The 23,305-nt window shown below is 39.8% G+C and overlaps 1 protein-coding gene and 1 pseudogene across 9 annotated transcripts in view; both read right to left on the bottom strand.

Moving 5' to 3' along the window:
- Positions 1-23,305, bottom strand: part of FMNL2 (formin like 2) — a 315,524-nt gene that overhangs the window by 260,962 nt on the left and 31,257 nt on the right. The gene's annotated exons all lie outside the window — the stretch shown is intronic.
- Positions 1-23,305, bottom strand: part of LOC129532241 (nuclear migration protein nudC-like) — a 34,334-nt pseudogene extending 11,029 nt beyond the window's left edge.

Here is a 23,305-nt window from a genome sequence, read left to right as displayed (position 1 = left end):
TCTTGGGAGGTGATTAGATCATGAAGGTGGAGTCCTCGTAAATGCGATTAGTGCCCCTAAAAAAGAGGTCCCAGAGAGCTTACTTATTCTTTCTGCTATATGAAGATACAGCAGAAGGATGGCTGTCTCCGAACCAGGAGGCAGGTCCTCCCCTCAAATTTGCTGATGCCTTGATCTTGGACTTCCCAGTCTCCAGAACCATGAGAAATAAGTTTCTGTTCTTTAGAAGCTACCTAATTTATAGTACTCTGTTACTGTACAGCAGCCCAAATGGACTAAGACACCCTAACACTGTGTGAGCCTTTATAGAAAAAAAATGCTCCTTTCATTTGCAGCACTCTCCCTGTTAAGTCCAAATTGAAAAACAGCATTTAGACTTTAACCAAAAAGAAGCCTTGACATTAATACTTTTACTCATGACTCCATTTACCTGGTATTTATTGCCTCATTCTGCTAGCCACCTTAAATTTTATATTTTTAACAATCATTGTTTTTAGTGAGGACTGAGGTGACTGTTTTCATTTAAATAGTCATGAGTTCTATAAACAAAAAGTAGACAGTCATAGACATCCACAGATGTGACCTCAGTAATTTTTAATCACTGGTTCTAATGTCACTTTAGTTGATGAATTTCTCTTAAAAAGAGACACTAACTTCTTTTTGAAAACTTGTGCACAAACTATCAATCAGAAGGTCCTGCAATGGTATTAGAAAATCACCAATTAAAAGAAGAATCTGTGGTGACATTAGGCATTTGAATAATTAAGCTGTGATTAGAGATAGGCTTCTAATTTAGGCAGAATATGGTTGATATGGTTTGGCTGTGTCCCCACCCAAATGTCATCTTGAATTGTAGTTCCCATAATCCCCACATGTCATGGGAGGGACTCGGTGGAAGGTAATTGAATCACGGGGGTAGTTAGGCTCATGCTGTTCTCAAGATAGTGAGTTCTCATGAGATCTGATGGTTTTGTAAGGGCTTTTCTCCCACTCCGTTCATACTTCTCCTCGCTGCCGACATGTGAAGAAGGACGTGTTTGCCTCCCCTTCCACCATGATTGTAAATTTCCTGAGGCCTCCCCAGCCATGCTGAACTGTGAGTCAATTAAACCTCTTCCTTTATAAATACCCAGTCTAACGTATGTCTTTATTAGCAATGTGAGAACAGACCAATACAATGGTAAAGATAACACTTCTTTGATTGCTTTTCTTGAGTCATTTAAACTGATCCTTAGTACACAAGTATTTTCCTCCTCTGTGAGAGCTAACCTCAATTATGTCTTTTCAGATCTAAACTACATTACCCGGAAGTACAAAATAAACACAGCAAGAATTTCTAAGAATCTTTGTCATCTAAGAACAGGTGATAAAGAAGAATCTTCCTAATTCTTATTATATTAGCCTAATTATCAGCAGGACAATGAAGACTTTCAACAAAGGACAGAAAAAACTGTGGAAAGAAAACGTGCAGCCAAGCACAGTGGCCCACACCTGTAATCCCAGTGCTTCGGTAGGTTGAGTCAGGAGGATTGTGTGAGCCCAGGAGATGAAGACCAGCCTGGGCAACATAGTGAGACACCATCTCTACAAAAAAAAAAAATTTTTTTTTTTTTAATTAGCCAGGTGTGATGACACCTAGCTACTCAGGAGGCTGAGGCAGGAGGATGGCTTGAGTCCAAAAGTTTGAGGCTGCAGTCAGCTATCATTGCACTACTGCACTCTAGCCCGTATGACAGAGAGACCCCAACTCCAATTCCCACCAAAAAAAAAGAAAAAACACACACATTTAAAAAACAACCAGACATGGAGTTCAAACTCAAATGTGGAAATGAACTGAACCTCAGCTACTGAATGCAGTATAAGCAGGGCTTGATAAGTCACAATTTTCCGCTTGATAAGTCATAATTATTTTATAACTTTTATATTTCATACATTTATAGAAAAAAATTAAATTTGTTTTGTGACTGATAGTTCTTAATTACAACATATTAGTTTTAATCTAATCACACTCCGTACTCAACAAGTCAGCAAGCAATTAAATCTAACAAACATTTATCAAAGGCCTACTACAAAGCAAGGCCCTGGGCTGGTGTCTGTCATTAAGAAAAGCATCTGTCTACTGTGGAAACAGGCTAGCCACTCATCCAATAGGGATAACACAAAATTATCATTATCAGCCACAATGTGGTCTGTTAAACTAAAACTTTACTGGGAGCTTGGCAACAGCACACTATAGATAACAGCTTGGGCTTTGGTTTTTAACCCAGATCTTCTACAGTATTTATATACTGTGGTTGCCTACAAAGCAATGAAGAGCTCATTTCTACTTCCCAGGAACGGTTTAATCCCAAGACAAGCCACACTTTTTCATGAAATATCTATGAGCCAGTCCTCCCTCATGACCTTTCTCTTTTAAATCATCATTCCTCAAGCGTCTTGGAGGAATGGTGAAGGGGAAGGGGAATCTGGGAAGAAAAAACAGCAAACTTTGCCCAGGGGAGTCTCCTAGACTCCTAAAGCAACAAAGGTTTTCTCTACCTTTGTTGAGAGAAATTAAAACCATTTTGAAAGCAGAATCTACTTCTTCCGTCATTGCTACTTAACATATTTAATTAGACTATGGTGAATAACACATAAATGTGGAGGCGGGATGCCAAAAGACAGTGATGACTTGTTGCTGAGTTTATCCAGGTCAATGAGAAACACCTCTGTGTAAGAAATCTCCAGGCCTCAAGGTAATAACATCAAATCAGACAGACAATGAATTGCTGAAAATGTAGGGTCATGAAAGTCCTAGAGGGAAAACAGATAGACACATATAAGGTGAAAAGCACGAAAATCAAAGTAAAATAACAAGCAAAGAAAGCTGCTAATGAAAAAGTTGTCAGCTAAAGCCTAGAGTTTGTTGAATGAGTTAATGAATGGTCAAAGGACTTACCACAGGCACTGACTCCTCCAAGTGAAGAGGTATTTAAAATCACATAACTTATTAACTGCTATGGTAAAACATTCTCAGGGAGAAGATGACAAGACAAGTGGCAACAGCAGAAATTCCCTTTAAAAAATCAGGGTCTCTATAAGAGCTTTACATTGAATGAGGTCTGGACCACACTCCCACTTACAGATCAAGAATCCAAGTGTGCACCCGGGATTACAGTGAAAGGATAAGACTCTGTACTTTTTAATTCTCCCTTTCACTGAGAGCACTGGGGATTGCATTCTACAATAGCCCCCTTGAAGGTGCTGGGAATAAATCTCAGCAGGGTATGCTAGGAGAAAGAGAAGCTCATTTCATTTCCTCGTTTGCCCAAAACTAACCTACCTTCTATTGTCACCAAGTACGGAACCTTTCCTGTTACTCTTATTTTTAAAGCTCCCAAGAAAGGCAGGGAACCTGATGCAGAAGCACAGATGTTGTCTGCAGGACTGAGTATATCCCACTTAGACTTAGGAAGCAGACAGCATATCCAGGAGAGGTGAAAGAAAGATAAATCAAGGCATTGCTGACAGCCTTTCATTACAATTTGGCAGCCAACCTGCTCAAGCATTTTCACATGGGTAAGTTGATCATCTGAAAAAAATCCATGGCATAAGAACATAATTTAAGCCTTCAGAGCAAACATTTTGATAGTTCTCATAAGTCATTTAAATAAAAACTTCATGAACAAACCACAAAGCACATGACTAAAACCCCAATTAATAGTAAAAAGCAGTACACACTGACAGATTTCTATGGCAAACTTCTGCAGAGACCAAATCAGTTGAATGCAACTTTGCCCCTCAAGCAGATATACTTTTGCCTTATCTTACCTTTTCTCAGCCAAGATTTCCCCAGCTCCCTAATTCAAACTCACCAGGACAGTGAGCATTATATGACCATCTGGTCGACAACATATTACACATTCATAGGGCATGGTTCTAATCACAGCACAGTTTAAACCACCACCATAGATCTCAGCAAGGTCCTCCTAAATGGAAGAATTTTATATTTTGCCTTTTAAATGTTTTTTATTGGAAGCATATTTGTGAGAACACTAAGATGTAAAAGGCCTCTGAGCCTGAGCTCATTTTCCCATCCCCAGCCTCCCTCCCTACAAACTGCCTTCTATGAATGGGATTCTATTTCATCTTTACTCTCTGCAAGAGAATGTACCTGCCAACTGATGTCAAGAACAAATCACTTCATCCCCAGTTTCGATGCTGCTGCATTCTTGGGCACTTGTGTTCTTTTAGCACCAAAAAGAGTCGCTTCGTGGTTCAAGGGTCACCGTTAACTCTTTTAACAAATAGGCATTAACAGAATACAGGAGCAATCCCACACTTTGTGGGGAGGGTGTCTCCCTGGAGCCTCTAAATTAAAATTCTCATTACTAAAGTCACCAAGGAGTTAGACAAAGATAGGGAGCATGGCCTCGGAGTTTCTTGCTAAAAAAGAATTCTTCCTCTAACACATTTATGGATATTAGCTACACTAACATGGGTTAGTTTACTAGGTTAATTGATTACTGTGTTAGGATGAGGAGACAAAGTGTCATTGAAGAAACAAGAAACCAAATCTAGAGTGTAGCTATTTTTTCTTACTTTAATGAAGCAGCAGAGAGTTTGAAAAAGATTTTAGAAAAGTGTGCAGGCTCTGGACCAGGGAAGGCCAATCTTAGTTGAAAATATAATGGCCCCCACCAGAAGCCCTTGCATTCCAAAATTCAGATACAAGCTTCCTAAATCCCAAGATGCCCCAGGATGAAGGCACACTCAAGGGACCCAGGCAGGCTGCCTCCACTGAACCGAGGAGAAGAGTCCACCTTTCAGCACAATGTTTGAAGGATGCTCTTTCACTCAGGAAGCCTGAGGGAAGGCTTTGCTTCTGTCCTGGGAAACCAATCACTGATCAAGAGTACTCTCCTGCCCTCTCACTAATGTCAGCCATCAAATGGACCATATCTCCCCACCAGCTGAGTTCTACCCACAGTCATTCCATGGCCTAGCCCCTATCCTGGCCAGCAATATTGATGTCTACACCCCAATGCCCAAGCCCTACCTCAACATCCCAAACTTCTGCTAGACCACAGGGGCTGGTAATCCAGACTCTGGAGTGAGGACAAGTCATGAGAAAAATAAATTCAGGAAAATGTGTAAGTACACCTTAAGTAATATAGAAAAAATGGACTTTGGAGTCAGCCAATTCTTGGTTCCAACCTGAGTACTGCCACTATCACAAAACTTTGAGCAAATTATTTTACTCCTCAGAATCAGTTTCCTCACCTGGAAAATAAAGATAAAATGCCTACTCTGCAAAGCTGCTACGAAAACTTAAAAAGATAAATACACACAAAGTAAGCATTCAGAAAAATAGAAATCAACACCCTATTTCTTTATTATATGAAAGGGTAATTCCAAATGCATATAAGCCAAGAGTGAGATTTTTACTAGACATAGTTCCTACAGTACAACTCTAGAAATGTAAGGGATGAGATCTGTATAACATATGGTAGCTCCCCAGATGTAGAAAAATATGCACGTACAGTTTTACAAATTCCTAGTTTATGATGTCAAAATTCTCTAAATAAAACAGATGCAATCATCAAACTGATGATGACTTCTCCTCATTTCTTCACCATAAATAAAACCCTTGAAGATTAAATAAATGCCTTAACTTATTTTCTCTAAGTTTGGGGATGGCTAGGATTTCCTCAATGGCTTTCTTTGGTTTCCAGGGTTAGCTGCTGTGGTAATTTTCAAAGAGCACCAAGTTTGCTATAACCATTCTGGATACATAATAACAGTAAGATATTATTATAATTATGCCATTATTAATAGCAGCTACCTTTTATGAAATATTTTTTGGTTTTTTGTTTTGAGACAGGGTCTTATTATGTTGCCCAGGCTGGTCTCGAACTCCTGCGTTCAAGCTATCATCCCATCTCAGCCTCCCTAGTAGCTAGGACTACAGACATGCACCACCACTCCAGGTTACTCTTACGGAACATTTTAAGCTTACAACATGCTACATGAAGACAATTAGCATTACAATAAACAATTAAACTCCAAAAAAGAAAACTAAATTTATCTTATAAAAGGAAATCACAAAACCCAAAGTTAGAGCCTAATACACTATTGCCCCCTAAACTACAAAAAAAAAAAAAAAAAAAAGGATTAACGGAAGTGTCCACACCTAAAAAGTTTCCACTAGATTCCCAGAGCCCTCTTGCTTTATCCTCCCTTCCAGGGTTTCCAAGGGAGGTAAATTTAATATCCGCATCTCTCCCAGAAATTAAAACTACCTCTCTCTCTGCCCTATTTGTTGGTCTCTCCCTCACCACACTCCTATTTTTTTAAGCCGGTAACTTAGTCGTTTATGATCATTATCAAGTATTATATACTGAACATAATTGTATGTGCTCTCCATTTGCAGCACAGTAGGTTTGTTTACACCAACATCAATACAAACACGTGGGTAATGCATTGCCCTATGTTAAGGCAGCTACAATGTCACTGGATGATAGGAATTCTCAGCTCTATTATAATCTTGTGGGACCAGTTTGTTGTCCGTTTTTGATGGAAATGTTATGTGGCTCATGACTGTATTATTTATTGAATATTATGGACACACTTCTATTTTTTCCCCAGCTTTATTGAGGTATGACTGACAAGAATTATATATATAATAAAGGTGTATGTGTTTTTTTATATAAGTTTATATTGTGAAATGATTACCACAATCAAGATAATTAGCATTATCTATCACCTCACATCGTTTCCTTTCTTGGTGTGGGTGTGTATGGTGAGACCACTTGAGATCTACTCTCATTGCAAATTTCAAGTCCATAATACATTAAAAGCCCCAATAATGCAGTTAAAAGTTGAAGCCAAAAGTGACTCTTTAGCCTCTATTAGCATCAGGATCTTTGTGGAGGCAAGTGGACCCTCTCTCAGCCCTTCTTGAGATCTGCTTTTCTCACCAGGAAGCACTGAAAATTAGAAAAGACCTCCCACACTTGATTATCAAAAACCTCCCAGAATCTTCTACTGAAGAAGCCAGGCTCTCTCACATCAGAACACCCAGAGGAAACAAAGACACATGCACTTTCCTTAATGACGCCTCTCCTTTGACCCAATGAAGAGAAATCTACCACAGAAGCAAATGTAATTGGCTGGCACAAAAACTTCCGCACAAAAATGGAGCACAATCTACGAGTGAGTTGGTTCTTTGGGTACCATTAATGTGTGTTTCTATTAAGTATGTAACTTTCAAAAATATATTTACCTCCTATTAAGTGCTTCAAAAAGTGAAACGACATGGTTAAAACCGGTATGTAAAGATTCTAGGCCAGGCATGGTGGCTCACTCCTATAATCCCAGCACTTTGGGAGGCTGAGGCGGGCAAATCACTTGAACCCAGAAGTTCAAGACCTGCCTGGGCAACATGGTGAAACCCCATCTCTACAAAAAATACAAAAATTAGCTGGGTGTGATGATGCCTGCTTGTAGTTCCAGCCTCCTCAGGAGGCTGAGGTGGGCAGATCTATTGAGCCTGGCTGCAGTGAGCCATGATTGTGCTACTGTACTCCAGCCTGGGCTGGAGGAGACCCTATCTCAAAAAGAAAAAAAAAAAAGTTCTGCTTTGCTGTTTGTTATGCTAACTAATCAAGAGTTATCAAGTTTCTTAAAGCAGTACATTTAAAGCATTACTGCATTTTAATTTCTTTTTAAAAACTGCCACAGCAACTGCGTTTAGTACAGCAGGCAGGAAGTTCACAGGAACAATTCTCTATTTCCCTGTGAGATGCATTTTTAAAAGTAAAACAAACCATCATTTCAGAATTCAGAATAAAGACTGTGACTCTCATGACCCCACACAGAGCGGAAACCCTAACGACAGGAATATTAAACCATTTTCCATTCTGCTCTTTTTGCTGAAGAGAAGAACTTCAAATATGATCTCTGCTGTGAACAAAGATATTCAAACAAGAAGCTCCTCTCATTGTCTCCCCAGCAGTTACCATCCCTGGAGATCTGGCTTTCCCTTCTGGAAGAGGGCACAGGCAAGTATATTTATGAGCTCGTATGTCACAAACTAGTCTGTTCAGGGAAACCCTGGACACCAAGCTGAAATGTATGAAATATGCCATGGCAGAAATTTTCAAAAGTCTTTTGCTCTCATAATTTCGACCTCTCAGGCTATCCATCTTTTGTCAACTAAAACCTTAGGTAATACCAGTCTCACATGCTTAAATAAATCCCAAAGCAATACAAAAAATTAGTCAGGTGTTACCAAACTCTGATAACAAATATGTTGTGATCAGTATCCTTTCATGAAATTTGGTCAGATTAACAACTCTTGGTTTCAAAACAAGGCTTCTTTTACATCATTTGAAACAAAGAGAAGAAAAGGAAACTCTACTTATTAGGCACCTAGCAAAAGCCATTCCTAGGCATTATATACATTTTCCTACTTAGTTATACTAAGTTCCCATTTTGCTTATGAGAAAATTAAGGCTCAGTTTAAGTCACCTGCCATAAACTGAACAGCCATAAACTGATACAGCCAGTCACATCTCACTGTCGCCACCCTGCATGCTCTTAAACTAGAACGGTCTTACAGACACTAGCTATAATGCAGCTCTAGCCCAACAGGCACTGTATAAAACAAACTCCACAGACACCTGCAAACCAACTATACTGGGTGTATAGAGCAGGAAAACAAGAGTTTTCTCAACTGATTCAAATGTTAGATTACATATGCTAGCTATGAGCTCAGCCTAGAAGGGTAGGTACAGCGAGTAATCCATTAGGAGACAGCCAAAGCCAAGGAAAAAGGGCATTCTAGCTAAAGGGGAAAACCTGAGCCAAGGTGCAGAGGTGGGAGAACCCAGAGTGTATGGAGAACAATGAGCAACTCCTTCACTTCGCTCTGGCTTCTCAGTGCCAAAATTGTGAAACATTTTAAGGACACAAGCATGGCAAGAACTTGTAAGAATTGACTACACACAATTAGGAATGTGTGGATACAACACTGCTGTCTTAATAAAGATCAGAAAGAGATAAATCATTTGAAGGTATTTTCACCTTTTACAAAATATTTCAGTTGCTACGTCACCACAAGCAAAAAGCTTTCCAAGGCTCCCCAAGGTTAACAATAGGCTGCCTTTGGTTCAAACACATTTGTAAAAAATGTTTCATTCAATCAGTACAGTATTTATTGAATGCTTTCTATGTGCCAGGTACCATGCTAGATGCAAGAGATACAAAGATGAACTAACCTTATTCTTGGCTGCTCAAAGCCCAGGATGAGATGGCCACAAAAATTAAAATGTGATGAATGCTATAAAAATAGCAGTAGAGAATGACTAGTATCAATTAACCAGATAGATCCATGTTGAAAGAGTAGCCCCAGAAACTATTCACTATTCCGTCCACATCTAGGCCTATCTTTGATATAACTGAATCTATTTCTAGTTTATAATGTTTGAAGGCACCTTAATAAATTCTCACCCAACTCTCCATTTCTACAGCTTTCTATAGCTTTCACTACTATTTTCTATGACTACAGAAAGCAGACTACAGAAATCAGTCTCATAGAAACTGGTAGCGGAAGTTAACTTAAAATTTTGAAGTCGGAACACATTATAATCTCCCAAGCATTTAAGACTTCAGTTTCTAATAAGTTTTCTTAGCATTGTGTTTGCCATACATAATAAAGCTATTGACAGGGCACCCACCCAACCTGGGAACAGAGTATTCTTTCATAAACTGATTCAAACCATTCCCTTCTTCATGTTGAGCAGCTTGTTAAAGTATTCAGGTTTTAAAATTAGGGAAAAATAACATGTATAACACTCTTAAAAACATTAGGTACTTGCAAATTTAAGATCAAATTAAAGCAAAATTGAAGGATGAAGAAATAATGGAATAGTAACCACATTCTGACATAACACTTTGCTTAGTTAAACACTGGCCTACATCAAGACAGCCCAGATCTCTGAGACCAGTTAAAAGCAATAATACAATTTGAAAATAAATTTTTTTCACCACAAACCACCATAGTTTTAAAGGAAGTTACTGCAAGAAGACTATCCAGCAGTCATATCAGAGGTCACTAACGAAGTAGAAGCAATCATGATGAGGTGGCCAATAAACCAACACAGAGCTGTAACTTTGCATCCCTAGCTTCCACATCCCAGCACCTGTCCTAAAGCAGGAAAGTGACTTCTGACTTAAATGGCACCTGCCTAGTACACAGACACAATGCATGCACCTTTAAAGTATCATTATCGGTCTCTAAACAAATCTCCCTTCCTCATCAGCAGGGCTCAGCATCTCTGCTGATCTCAAAGTTTTCAAAGAATATTAGAAAATACACAGTACAGTCATCAGAAAGATACCTGGCATTCACCCCCTTCCTCTGCCCTGGCTTTTTTTTTTTTTTTTTTTTTTTTTTTTGCAGCTGGTCTATTCAGTCCTTCTCTAGCCATCCCTCTCAATATCTGGAGTAGGTTCTCCTACTTACCTGCTTCAAGGCACACCTCTTCTCACTCTTGAAAAATCCCGCCAGAAAACTCACGCCATGAAGAATCTCATTCATAGCCCACACCTCCATCTATCTCATTAAAAAGGATGCTAATAATACAGATGTTGTGTAACAATGAGCTGTCTACACAGCATTTCACACTTAACCTTCTATCAAACCCATCAACAAAGCAATAAGGCAGACAGGTCATGGACCACTTCACATGAGCCCCTCCTAAGCCAAAACCACATTGTGATCATTTTTTGTATCCTAAGCAAATCACACAGACAATGCTTAATAAGTAAGAAAGCAAGAAGGGGATTTGGAAGATAATAAACATTAGTTCTTCTGATTGCTAACTCAATGCTCTGAAAACAAAATACAGAGGAAAAACAGAAAAGTAAGTTAAACATGAAATCAAGTACCTATTACAAATATGTAGTCATGTGTATCCAGATGAAGCCAGCCAAACGGATTTATTTAATTTGTCTACATTGGGATCTAAAGATATAGTTCTTCCAGAGCTAAGAAAACCACTGGTATTCTGAAAATAAAGTATAAATGCTGTTAGCTTATATTCCCATAAATAGAAAAGGATATTAAAGTGTTAAACATTACTTAGAGCAAACTCAATTCAAACATATTCTTTCTAAATGGTCCTACTTAAAAAGATACTTGCATATAAACTTTCACCTCAAAGCAAGGCAGTCCCTATGACTTGGTAGAGGTCTGGAGAGCTGGTGAGATTGTTTGCAGAGTAAACACAGGCTGAATTTATCTTTTAACTTTTTTTTTTTTTTTTTTTTCAAGACAGGGTCTCACTCTGTCACCTAGGCTGGAGTGCAGTGGTGCAATCTTGGCTCACTGCAACCTCCACCTCCCGGGTTCAAGCAATCCTACCACCTCAGCCTCCCTAGTAGCTGGGACTACAGGCATGCGCCACCATGCCTGGCTAATTTTTGTGTTTTTAGTAGAGGCAGGGTGGTCTTGAACTTCTGGGTTCAAGCGATTTGCCTGCCTCAGCCTCCCAAAGTGCTGAGATTACAGGCATAAGCCACCGCACCCAGCCCATCTTTTATCTTTAAGTTCAAAACTTTAAGACTACTTGAGAAACAAGGGCCTCAGTGGGTCATTACTGCAAGTATGATTATTTCAGCAATCCCAAGTAATGGGATGCCAGAGTTCTAGCCACAGACAGATTCATACAAATGCAAGAATAAGCTTCTACTGAAACTCCCACTTTTTAGAGTCTTATTCCATAGAGCAGTACTGTACAATGGAACTTTCTGTGATGACATACATGTTCTATCCTATATACTGTCCAATGGAGTAGCTACTAGCCACATGTAGCTCTTGTGTACCTGTAATGTAGCTAGAGCAACTCAGAAACTGAATTTTTTATTTACATTTAATTTACATTTAAATAGCTACATATGACTGGTTGCTACCATATTGAACAGGAAACTATAGAAGATAAAAAATAAATGCATTAACTTTCAACAAGAACTCTTTAAAAGAGGATAGACTAACTCCTACATGTCTAAAAATAAGATGAGATGCTTATCTGAGAATTTTGACACTAAAAAACTTTCAAGATCTAGTGAAGGAAAGGGAAGTCTTGTCCAAAATCAAATAGATACCAACAGTTACAAGGGAGGCTTGCCCTCCATCCCAGTCTCTCTATAAGATGGCAGTTTGCCTAGAAGTTCAGCAATGAACCAGATGAAAAAGGAAATGAATAATCACAAACAATCTACAGTATGTCAGCCACTGTGACAGGTTCTTTATAATTGCTGTCATATTTCATCCCTGCCACAATTCTGACAAGTGGTCATCACTATTCCTATTCAGTAACTCGAGAGAGATTGGTAAAACCAGGCTTCCATCCCAGATCTATGTGACTCCACAAAGCAAGTTGTTTCCACACCACCATACTGCCTCCTTCCAGGTGAACCCTTCACAGGGTCTCTATCAGTCCTCTAATCCTCAGAGTTTTGTTGTTTGCTTGATCACATGCCCCCAAAGTTTCCAAGATCTGATTACCTCCACTCAGAATGCTGGAAACTAACTGGTGTCCTAACCAAACACAAGATAACCCTTAATTCCCAAGAAAGCAATGACAAGGTGGGTTTCTCTGGCTTTTTCTTACAGATCTTACTACCTTCAGCCCTAAAAAGCAGGGCTGCCTCTGAGAATAAAGAAGAGTCAAAGGAAAAGCTTAGCACAGCCAACATTTACTAATTAATCCTCACCACTGGTGTCTGGAGGAGGTCACAATTTTCAGTAGTAACATCACCCTTTCCCTACAGGTAAGGCAGCTGGCAAGTTGCCCAAGGCCACACTGCACAGCTGTGCTTCAACTCTCACATTCCTGAGACATCCCTGGCTCAAAGCTCCTTCCTCGGCCCCAATGAGTCCATCCAACTCCTTGCAGAATTCTCCAGGGAGGATATTTCTGACTTCAGAGGAATCCTCCTCTCCTCCAAGAGTATTATAGGTACATGCAGTGTTGGAAGGATCCCAGTCCTAGAAGCCTCAGCTAGCAACAAAGTAAGAGTAGCTCCTAAGAAAACATACGTCCACACAAAAACGTGTATAAGAATGCTCACAGCACCATTATTCATAATAGCCAGAAAGTAGAAGCAATTTAAACGTCCACCAACCGATGAATCGAAAAATAAAATGCTGTATATTCCACAGAATTTACTAAAAATCAATTATAGTGGCTGGACACAGTGGCTCATGCCTTTAATCCCAGCACTTTGGAAGGTCAAGGGGGGTTGGATCACTTGAGGCCAGGAGTTCAAGACCAGCCTGGCCAATATGGTGAAACCCCGTCTCTACTAAAAATACAAAACTTAGCTGGGCGTGGTGGTACATGCCTGTAATCTCAGCTACTTGGGAGGCTGAGGCACGAGAATCGCTTGAACCTGGGAAGCGGAGGTTGGGGTGAGCAGAGATCACGTCACTGCACTACAGCCTGGAGGACTAAGCAAGACCGTCTCAAAAAATAATAATAATTATATATATATATATATATATAGAGAGAGAGAGAGAGAGAGAGAGAGAGCTTCAATGGCTAAATGTTATAGTACTTGAAATGTCAATAAAGTCACATTTTAAAAAGATAAGAAAACTCCTAGATAATCATAACAAAGCAATGGCAGGAGGATACAACTGTCCATTTGTATTCCAAATGAGAAAGCCAACTGATGATGTTTTCAAGGAGTCTTCCCTAAATTCAGCTGCAGATTTCACTGTCTTTCATCGTAACCTTAAAACAGAAAAGCCAAGATCATCTCCAACTTATAGAAATTTTAGATGATCTACAACACAGAGCAGAATACTATATGTATAGATGAGGTATCAGAAAGACCTTTTAGTAAGTCTTGTCATCTGAATTAAACTTAACATTGCTACCATTTTTTCATCCTAAATATGAATGAATTAGACCAGATCAAAATCAAGGAATACTTGTTCTATGCCAACTCCTATTTTAAGCACATACAATCTTATGTAACTTAATCCTCATAACCTACCAGGCATGAGCATTCAAGGTTGGCAGGGCCCTACTCCAGGCCTCCGCCATGCCTGCAGAGGCTGAAGAGCTACTGCTGGTAGAGAAGGTGCTCAGCAGGGAATGGTGGACAGGGCTTGAATCCTCTGGCCCCCAACACCTGTTCAGTGCTCCAGAGAGGATACTGCTTCTGTAACTGCAAACTCTTACAGTTTCAATGATCTTCCTCCATGAAAAGGTAGTAGTATTCTTAGGCGCTAAAAGTAAACTCAATCCTCTAAGGCTTTAACTCACTGGAGAAACAATAAATGTAAAAAATTAAAATATATGTATGTGAAATAGACATGTATGTGAAAAACTGTAGTAACAACATCTCACCAATGGGAAACTATAGTTCCAGTTCAATAGCACCAGTGAAAAGCAGTGACCACCTCAGTCTAAATGCATCAGGACAGCCTAGCAGGGAGCAGGAACAAAATACATACCACGAACTCACACCTCTCTGATTTCCACTGGCTGAGCCCACCTGAAAGTGAGACCTAGGGACCCTCTCATATAGTCTATAAGGGTGAGCAGGATGGAGTGGTTCTAGGACCAAAGGGAAAATAATCTTCATGTGGAATCACAGGCCCATTAGACGATGATCTAGCAGCCAGTTGGCCTTATCTAAATGCATATTCAAATGGAAAGCATGTTTCACCAAATGCTGGTGACAGGGTTCCACAGAAAATCATTTGTAAAGCAGTTTCTCATAGTACCTCCCAGCTGGTCTATGTCTCTAGTTTTTCAGATTTAATGCAGAATTTTTTTAAGCCATTAAAATTAAGACTTTTCCATAATCTGCGTCATTTTCATTTGATGTATACCTCTTTTTCAAACATCTTGACTGAAATAACCCACTGGTTCAATATCACCTTCCAAACACATATTTACAACTGACACAAGATTAGCAGTCACTTGTCTGGAGTTGTCAAGGTATTATCTGATCAAGAAAATCTGCGTGCTAAAGGCCACAATTAATGACATTCTTCTACACATTTGTAACAAAAATATTACCCAACCCTAATAACCATGACCCTCTCCCACAGGCCAAGCAGGATAGTTCATATCTCCCTTTTAGCACTTGAGAAAATAACACTCCCACCCCAGAGTGGTTATTCTTCCACGCTAGTCTTTGGAATTTAGGGTGAAGGATTCCCCTTTGCAGCCTCTCTTTTAACGCTACACCTGTTATTAAGTCTCTTTATTCATTTGGGAACATGCATTTAATGATTATTACATACATAACTGAGATGTTTCCTACCCTTAAGAGCAGTCTGAAGGTGAAAAGTACCTAAAGGCAAAGCCTCCATATGCCTAGAATTACACAGATCAACCATGGTTTCAAATATTCTTTTCTTCTGCCCATATAACCAACCACGACATACAGGAAAATCTACTGTTTTGTATGCAAAGAACACCTCCTAGCCTCTTCTCAAAGCCAAAAAACCTTCAACCATTAATGTGTTCTGATTTCTAGTGCAAAAAAAAAGTAATAAATTATGCTTCATGAATCGAGTTGAACTCTTATATCCCAGATTTCTGAGAGTTTAAAAAAAAAATACAGTCAGCCTTCTGTATCCATGGATTCCACATCTGTGGATTCAACAAAGCAGGGATACAAAATATTCAGGAAAAAAAAAAATTTCCACAAGGTTCCAGAAATCAAAACTTGAATTTGCCACATGCCAAGTACTACGTTGAATCCACAAGAATGAAGTGATGTGTAGACATTGCATTAGGAATTATAGATAATCTATAGGTGATTTAAAGTATAAGGGCGGATGTGCATGGGTCAGATGCAAACAGTATGCCACTTTATATCAGAGACTTGAACACCCATGGATTTTGGTATCCACAGGAGGTCCTGAGACCAATCCCCCAGAATCCAAGGGACGACTATAATCTCTATCCAGGGATTTCCTTCAAAATCTCATTGAACTAAAGTGCTTCAGAAACACCAAACCCAAATCTACCCTTTTATCTACATTCTGGCACAAACTAAAACTCTCCCCAACTGTTCATGGAGAAAATATCCCAGTAACTAAACCAATCATCAGGGACCACCAGACTTCACCCATACCATTAAATGCCCAAAAAAACTTATTTTAGAAAACTGATTCTTAAAATCTCAAGTTAAAGAATTAACCTTGAATAGTCTCATAATATTTCATATCATTTATAAGAACAGCAACCAATTTTTAGCAAAATTTTAGACACAGAAGGGACAATCAAGATAACTTTGTTTAAACCCAGTAAACTGGTATAGGGAGAGATGAAATGATTAGTTCCAAGTTACACAACCTGTTAGTGTTAAGGCTGGAACTAGAACCCTGATCTCTGACATGGGTCCAGGACTGTTTGATTTCACCATGTTCCCTTATATGCCCCACCTAACCCAAAGACACTCACGATAAGAACAGAGCACTCATCTTCCAACTCCCAGATACCTCTTCTTGGGGTCAGAATACTCTTCCTATTCCAAATCAGTATGTGCCTCTCAGATTTTTATCAGCCAACCAAAACAGAGAGCTAAAGTAGCCTTCAATGAAACCAGAGGAAGCTGCTCTGTCTCAGATTACTGGAACACGGGCTGTAATTAATAGCAATCCACTGAGAGGAACAGCCCTTGCTTTTAATTGGTATTAAACAGCCAATGTTCAGGCCGCCCAAAGGGAACTGCAGAGAAGTTCTCAGAAGTGCAAGGTCAGCCATACAGACCCTGCCAAGGTTAAAGCATAAAGGGGGAGTTCAAGGCCCTTCATGAGCACAATGCAGTGAAAACCCTCCATTAACACACAGAAAGCATCCCAAGAATAAATGGGTGAGATGAAGATGCATCACCAAGAGGATCTTTTCCCAGATGCAGTAACAAACTTTCTCCCAAAGAACCCTATGTCAAACTCTAAAAATAAACCAAATCCTCCCATGAACCATATAAAGAATGCACCCATGGTGCATGCTGTGCAATTTATGTAGCTATCTGAAGGCAGGCAACTAACCAAATTTCCAAAAGAACCTTCCATATAATCAACACATTAGGAAACATAAATCTGACACAAATGCTAAATTAGACTCTCCTTAGATGGACCTCTAACTATAGTTTACCTACCTACAGAGTACTCTTAGTGCTCAACAAAGGTAACAGGCTAATAATGCATGCCAAATAGTACTTGTATTTATATCGACTAAAATACCTTTATTAGCAACGGAAAAATCCTTACCCTGAGATGTATGATTTCTCCCCACCAAACTGAGGACTCTTATCTTCCATATACTACACCCGACATGTGAGCTTAAAGAAGCTGTAGTGTCACCTGGCTCCATTTATTTTCTGTTGCTCATAATAAGATATCTGAAACTGGGTAATTTATAAAGAAAGGGAATTTATTTCTTGTAGTTATGGAGGCTGGGAAGTTCAAGGTGGAGGGCCCACATCTGGTGAGGGCTTTCTTGCTGGTGGGGACTTTCTACAGAGTCCTGAGGTGATGCAGGCCATCGCAAGGTGAGGGGGCTAAGTCTGCTAGCTCATGTCTCTCTTCCTCTTCCTAGAAAACCACCAGTCTCACTCCCATGATAACCCATTAATTCATGAATGGATCAATTCATGCATGAAGGCAAAACCCTCAGGACCCCACTTATCAATACCACCACATTAGGGATTACATTTCTTTCTTTCTTTTTTTTTTTTTTTTTTTTTTTGAGACAGAGTCTCACTCTGTCACCCAGGCTGGAGTGCAGTGGCGCAATCTCGGCTCACTGCAACCTCTGCCTCCCAGGTTCAAGCGATTCTCCTGCCTCAGCTTCCCAAGTAGCTGGGACTACAGGCACATGGCACCACGCCCAGCTAATTTTTGTACTTTTAGTAGAGACAGGGATTCACCATGTTGGCCAGGATGGTTTCAATCTCCTGAACTCATGATTCGCCTGCCTCAGCCTCCCAAAGTACTGGGATTACAGGCATGAGCCACCGCACCCAGCAGGGATTACATTTCGACATGAGTTTTGGAAGGAACAAATATTCAAACCATAGCAATGACAACATTAGAGAAAGCAACTGAGATAAAAAGCCAATCAAGTGTCCTTTGTGGTACAACCAGCCTCCAGTGATCCTAGCCAATTGATATTAATGCCCTTGTCCAGTCCCCCTATGATAAATAGGGCTGACTTGTGTTATCAGCGGAATATCGGAAAGTGATGGTAAAGAACTTCCTAAGCTAGGGAATAAAAACCACTGCAGTTTCCATCTTGCTGTCTCTCAGATTGCTCCCAGATGCCATGTTGTGTTAACATGCAAACAGTCTGTAGAAACTCCTTTATGGAGTGGCACTTAGGCTTCATATCATTAGGCAACAGCAACTTACCAACTTAGGCTTCACATCATTAGGCAACAGCAACTTACCAACTACATCAGCGAGACACCTCTGAAGTAAATCCCCGTGGCCCGGTCAAGCCATCATATGATTGCGACCTCGTGAGAGGCCCTAAGGCAGAACCACCCAAATTCCTGACCCATAGACACTGGGAGATAATAAATATTTACCATAGTTTTAAGCCTCTAGCTTTGCAGTAGTTTGTTATTGTTTACACAACAAGAGATAACTATTATATCTTTCCTGATGAACTCAATCCTCAGGAAATAAAAGTGTGGCATTTCCTGTTTTGGGATGATTCTTTACTTTGTCCTTCACAAAGGTTCAAGTAACAGGACTCACCTTGATCAACTCTTCTCTGCAAAGAATGCATCATTCCTAAGGGACCAACACAGGTCCTATCATTAATGAAATACCACCTTGTTTACAGTATCAATAGATAACTGGAAGTCATTTCTGAAAATCTACTTCCAATCAACTCAATCAATGTAGTCCTCCTAACGGTAATAAAAGCTCATATTATTTGAAGGGATGCATGGACTGAATTTTTGTGTCCCACTGCCAAATTCATTTGTTGAAATCCTAGCCCCCAACTTGATGGTATTAAAAGGTGGGGCCTTTGGGAGGAAACAGGTCATGAGAGCAGAGTCTTCATGAATGGGATTAGTGCCCTTATAAAAAGAGATCCCGGGGAGCTTCCTAGTTCTCTTTCTGCCATGTGAGGATACAAGAAAGCAGCAGCACATAACCCAGAATAAGCCACTCACCAGAGCCCAACCATACTGGGTGGCACCCTGATCTTGAACTTACAACCTCCAGAACCGTGAGAAATCAAAGTTTGTTGTTCAAGCCACTTCATCTACGCTAATTTGTTATACCAGCCTGAACTAAGACTAAAGGTATGAAGCCATAACTACATGTTCACAAATTATCTTCAGTCATCAGAATTTTTTCTTGTTAAAATAAGTCAAATCCCTGTACTTTTAGTGCCTCTCCATCCACCCTTCTTCCCTATAGGCTTCATACCCTATTCCCCACACAATACACAGCAAATACACATACCCTATTCCCCACAATACACAGCAAAGAACAAATCAACACAACTCTAAAAGCAAAAAGACCCAAGGAAATGCATATAAATAATCAAACAATACTCCATTATGCTATAAATGCCTTCCCCATGTTAAAAAGAAAGAAGAAAAGTCAATGGCTGTTTTCCGGGAAACATAGCAGCAGTAAGAACAACCCTGAGGTTCAAATTTCCACATCCTTGCATTCTTTCACACTAACTCAGACCCCATGGTCCTGTCTAGGGAAAGAGAGAAATGCTTTACTGTTAACTATGTACATGTCCAGCCACAGAGGCTAAGTTGCATGTGTCAGTGGCCTAGACAATCAGCACGCAGTAAGTGCACCAATAAACCTCTACCCTCTTCATTCAGCCAACAGCCTTACCAGACCCACAAATTTTGAGGATTAGCAGGGATTCAGGCAAACTCAATAAAATGAAATACCAAAGGCAGGGCATCAAGCAAGTACATTACTGTTTAATGAAAGCCATACTTAAGGTCAATAGACTGTAATTTCACTGCATAGCAAGCACTTGCCCAAGTTTTATTTGCCAATCAGCCATGTGACTAATCTGGATTTAAGATAAAGAAACCTTTTGGGCTCATTAAATTACAACCCAGCAAGGTAATGCTGACCCTACAACCTTGTGTAAATGTGATAGGAAGCAATTAGTGAATTAGCCACTATTGTCTCCTCCTGTTGTGACAAGATGATACAGTGAATGCTGAATATGCCAAGGTTTCTCCAGTTCTTTTAATGTTTTGACACTGCACAAACATTCTTCCTTTAAAACAAAGTGGGAAGTATGATTTTAAGAATCACTTTAGAAGATCCTACACCCAGACTACTCTCCCTTTCTCAGGTGGATGCTTTATTGCAGAAAACTAAGGAGCATCTCATTCAGAGCTACAACTTGCACTGAATTAAAAGATGTCCAGACTAAAAACATGCAAAAGATGATGATTCAGATATAACCCTGATGCCTTAAAAAACACACACACAAAAACCACAAATGTAATTCCATGCAAAATTGAACTATTCCTATAAGCAAAAAGTGGATAAAAGTCTGACCTTCAAAAGTCAGGAGGAAAAAAATGTTAATAGTTCAAAGAATTCTCCTTCACATCCCAAAACCAAAACATCTGTAAAGCAGTCACCAAAAATAAACCTCTCATTTCCCACCTGAGTGACTTTTAATAGTCTCTTCTGCTTTGAATTATTAATCTGGTTCCCTTCGCTCCCCCTTTATCTCCCTCCTTCTTTCCTTTCTCTCTTTACTTCTTTCCCTCTTTCCATCATTCCTTCCTCTATTGTAAAATTAGCCTGAAGTACCAACCCAAAAGAATGCCAAAGACCATTGGTCAACTTATTCCATCCTTCAGAAAAGAGAGGAGGTACTTCTTGGGTTTGAAGTTCCCTCAAGGAAGAATTAGTTGCTATTTTTACTGCTTAAAAAAAAAACTTTTAAAATAAAACAAAAAATTTAGCCAAATGCCCCTAGACCTTAATATCACACTCTGGGGACTGTTGTGGGGTGGGGGGAGGGGGGAGGGATAGCATTGGGAGATATACCTAATGCTAGATGACGAGTTAGTGGGTGCAGCGCACCAGCATGGCACATGTATACATATGTAACTAACCTGCACAATGTGCACATGTACCCTAAAACTTAAAGTATAATAAAAAAAAAAAAAAAAACATGGGTTGGGTTATTTTGCTTATTTAGTAGCAACCACACTCTGATAAGAGTATTCTGCCCATTTCAGAAATGACATTTTTAAAAAACTTATCTAGGAAACAGAGACCAAAGGCAATAAAGGATGAAAGGCTAAAAGATCATCTTCTCTATGAAGAAAGAGATCACACAAACTTCAGTTATTAAGCTTGAAGAAGAGACAGCTTAGAGGCACCTAAATCATTATCTTTAATTCCATGAAAATGTATACTGCATGAAAGATGGTGACCAGATGTTTCTCATCACTTCTGAGGAGAAAATAAACAGAAAAAGCCTTGAACTTCAGCAAAAGGGCTCTGAGAGGCCATGTTCCTGAGCTAGTCCAGTAAGTCTCAGACTTTAATGCACACGTGAGTCACGTGTGAGATCTTGTTAATACGTAGACTGGCTCAGTAGGTCAAGAACATGAACTAAGAATCTTCATTTCTAACAATTTCCCAGATGAAGCCAACATTTACAAAGGGCAAAACTGCAGAGTGGTGTGGCGTGATACATATTAGTTGTCAATTCAGTTGAACACGGTCACAACAGGACTGCATGACTACAGCCATTGATATTGATGAGGAAGCTTGCCCAAAGAGAGCAAATCCTATAAGCCCTTCTCAACAAATTAGCTTAAAGATGAAAATCACAAGAAAACACTGAAAAATACCAGAATGCAAAATTTCTTTGGACTACGTGCTCAGTCAGCTTCCTGGAGCCCTGAGGTGTGGTTTTAACCCGGTGGAGAGGAAGCGAGACAAGATGACCTCACACACCTAAGACTGACTATTTTCACAATCCCCTTTCAACCTGTTCTACAAATTACCAGTGCTCATGGGGATCCAAGAAATTATCTAAGTGACTTCTCTGATGCCAAAATTATTGCTTAAGAACGCTGTCAACTAAAATATCAAACATTTCAGTGCAAAAGCATTAAGTATATATAAACAGGGCCCTCTTAAATGTGATAATCCCACATTTTTTCAGCCTTATTCGGAGTATTCTCCAGCTATTTCCACTCAAAGATTAACACTGTCAATGCCTACTAAATGTGCACTTTGGAAGGCTAAGGTGGGTGGATCACTTGAGGTCAGGAGCTCAAGACCAGCCTGGTCAACATGGTGAAATCCCATCTTTACCACAAATACAAAAATTAGCTGGGAGTGGCAGCAGGCACCTGTAATCCCAGCCACTTGAGAGGCTAAGGTAGGAGAATTGCTTGAACCCGGGAGGTGGAGGTTGCAGTGAGCCGGGATCGCGCTACTGCACTCCAGCCTGTGAGACAGAGCAAGACCCCATCTGGGGAAAAACAAAAAAACAAAAAAAACACACACACACACACAATAAGAGGGTAGCCTCCTAAACTAAAGAAGCAAAATAAAACCATTGCTCAGAGCATTTAATTTAATTTGTTTATTGAGACAGGGTCTCACTCTGCTGCCCTGGCTGGAATACAGTGGTGCAATCAAGGCTCACCTCCATCCTTCAGATGAAGGCCTCAACCTCCGAGGCTCAAGCAATCCTCCACTTCAGCCCCCTACCGTGAGTAGCTGAGACTACAGGTACACACCACCAAGCCTGGCTAATTTTTGTATTTGTTCTAGAGATAGGGTTTCACCGTGTTGCACAGGCTGGTCTTGTACTCCTGGGCTCAAGCCATCCACCCACCTCAGCCTCCCAAAGTACTGGGATTTCAGACGTGAGCCACTGTGCCTGGCCATTTACAGCATTTTAAACCAGGGTACACTACATTTCAAGCTACACCTCTAGTAGGATTATTATTTATTTTTGCTTATCTAGACCCTGCATCTGGTCAAGTGTATGTTATTATAATTAATCCAGCATCAGGAGATCTTTAGCACAGGTGTTCAATAAGCACTTCAACAGAGGCAAACGCACTGTTCTCATTCTTTTTGTTGTTGTTGTTGTTGGCAAACATTTTAAATTTTATTTATTTATTTTTTTATTATTATTATACTTTAAGTTTTAGGGTTCATGTGCACAACGTGCAGGTTTGTTACATATGTATACATGTGCCATGTTGCTGTGCTGCACCCATTAACTTGTCATTTAGCATTAGG

The sequence above is a fragment of the Gorilla gorilla genome, chromosome 11 (genome assembly GCF_029281585.2).
Source record: "Gorilla gorilla gorilla isolate KB3781 chromosome 11, NHGRI_mGorGor1-v2.1_pri, whole genome shotgun sequence".
Classification (NCBI taxonomy): Eukaryota; Metazoa; Chordata; class Mammalia; order Primates; family Hominidae; genus Gorilla; species Gorilla gorilla.
Note: the sequence above shows the minus strand (reverse complement) of the source record. Positions and strands in the feature narration are given on the sequence as shown.